This window comes from Zingiber officinale, chromosome 2B, assembly GCF_018446385.1.
Source record: "Zingiber officinale cultivar Zhangliang chromosome 2B, Zo_v1.1, whole genome shotgun sequence".
Taxonomy (NCBI): Eukaryota; Viridiplantae; Streptophyta; class Magnoliopsida; order Zingiberales; family Zingiberaceae; genus Zingiber; species Zingiber officinale.
The window spans coordinates 42,073,508-42,075,596 of record NC_055989.1 but is presented as its reverse complement, the minus strand read 5'-3'; the positions used below and the strand labels follow the sequence as shown (position 1 = coordinate 42,075,596).

At 43.6% G+C, this 2,089-nt stretch overlaps 1 long non-coding RNA gene across 1 annotated transcript; it reads left to right on the top strand.

The window, feature by feature from the left end:
• Positions 1 to 1,317: 1,317 nt before the first annotated feature.
• LOC122049093 lies at positions 1,318 to 1,786 on the top strand. Its single transcript, XR_006130821.1, has 3 exons — positions 1,318 to 1,393; positions 1,484 to 1,580; positions 1,773 to 1,786. It is a non-coding gene; the product is annotated as an uncharacterized LOC122049093 (long non-coding RNA).
• The last annotated feature ends 303 nt before the right edge of the window (positions 1,787 to 2,089 follow it).

Sequence of the window (2,089 nt, the reverse complement as noted above, 5' to 3'; positions counted from 1 at the left end):
AAATATCATCTACGTATAGTACAAGAAATACCACCATGTTTCCGTTACACTTCTTATATACACAAGACTCATCCGGACTTTGAATAAATCCAAATGACTGGATTACTTCATTAAACTGGATGTTCCAAGATCTTGAAGCTTGCTTTAGTCCATAAATGGACCGATTGAGCTTGCACACAAGATGCTCTTTGCCTTTTTCAATAAATCCTTCTGGTTGCTTCATATGGATGTTTTCTTCAAGACTTCCATTAAGGAAAGCTGTCTTGACATCCATTTGCCAAATCTCATAATCCATATGAGCAGCAATGGATAAGAGTATCCGGATAGACTTAAGCATGGCTACCGGTGAAAAGGTTTCCTCATAATCGATTCCCTCTTTCTGAGTGTACCCTTTCGCAACAAGCCTAGCTTTGAAGGTTTATACCTTCCCGTATGTCCCTCTTTTCCTTTTGTAGATCCACTTGCATCCAACGGCTTTTACACCATCAGGTGGTTCTACAAGCTCCCAGACCTTATCAGAGTACATAGACTCTATTTCAGAATTCATTGCCTTTTGTCAAGATGCTGCATCTATATCTTGGAGTGCTTCGTCATATGTTCGTGGATCAGGTTCATGTTTACCCAGGATCAAGTCCAAAGTGTAAAATACCGAAAATGATAAGGGAATTTTCCGAAATTTTTAGAAATTTTTCGAGAATTTTTCGGAGCTCGTATGGACATGTTAACGGGGACAAAAAAATAGGGTCCGGGAAAGGTCTGTTTAGGTTACCCTGTTTTAATGAGGAAAAGATTTATTTTCTTTTCCTTTTCCTTTTCCTTTTCTTTTTCTTTTTCTTTATATTTTTCTTTATTTCCTCGCCGTTTCTTTTCTCACTCGCGCACCCGAGCGCACCCTTTCTCCTCGCGCCGACGCCTCTTCCTCGTGCTCGACTCCTTGCCCTAACCGCCGGCCCCGGCGGTTCTCTCCTCTGCCGACGCCAGCGACCCTCCTCTCTGCCTTAGTTCTACCGCCGGCCGAACCCCGAACCTTGTTTTCTTCTTCTTTCCGTGTGCCCTAGCGCCGCCACCCGAGAACCCGCGTCTTCTCTCGATTGGTGGCAGCGCCGAGACGAAGCCGAGCGCCGGCCACAGGTTCAGCACCAGTCTCCGGTGCCTAGTTCCTCCCTGTGTACTGCCGCTGTTGCTCTTTTGCACAGTGCCGGCCAATTTCTTCTCTGCCGCCGGCGACTAGAGCCACCGCCGATCGCTCTGTGCCCTTCTACTTCTCTGCCGCCACTCTAATCGGAGCCGAGACCTTCTCACAGCAGTGCTGCCGGTCGGAAATCCTCTGTGCCCTAGCTGTGAGCATTTCTTCCTCCTCAGAGCAGTGGTGATACGGTATTGTGACAGAAAGGTGAGGGTTTAGGTCGTGATCTAGTGTTCTGTTCTTGTTCTATAGCTACTGTTGATCATAACATTAGATCGGTACCTTTTGGTTTTTCAGATCCTTGGTACAACAGATCGGCGATATTAGAGTTGCCCTATTCCGGCAGCCACTTTTTGTAGCAATCGACAGCACCTTTCCTGCCTGTTGAATTAAGGTAAGGATTAGGGTTTTGATATTTGTGGTAGATTATTGCTAGTTGAGTTAGCAATAATTAATAATTAGGTTTGGAAGTTATGTAATGGTGTAATTGGGGTTAACGAAACTAACCCTAACTGGTTAGTGGGTTAGAAATTTGTTTAGCTATTTGTTTATAATTAAATTAGCTAAACTGTGCGATTTAACACAGGACTTTGATTCGAGATGAGCATCTCGACGTCCGAGTTGGACCATTTCGATTGGAGGCGGATACTTTGACTTATGTCTTTTGATATGCATGATAATATGTTTAACATATAACAGTAATTGTGTTACCTGTTTATTTCGGTTGGTCACTACATGATTAGTACATGTTGTTTGTTTATTTATTCTGCACTGCATATTATCTACCTGATCACATATGCCTTAGGTAGTGACCTAACCACATGCTCTGTTATATTCTGGATCTAGGGTTTATTTGATACCCTCTTCGATTTGTGTACCTTCTATTTGATACGTCTTCTTGTG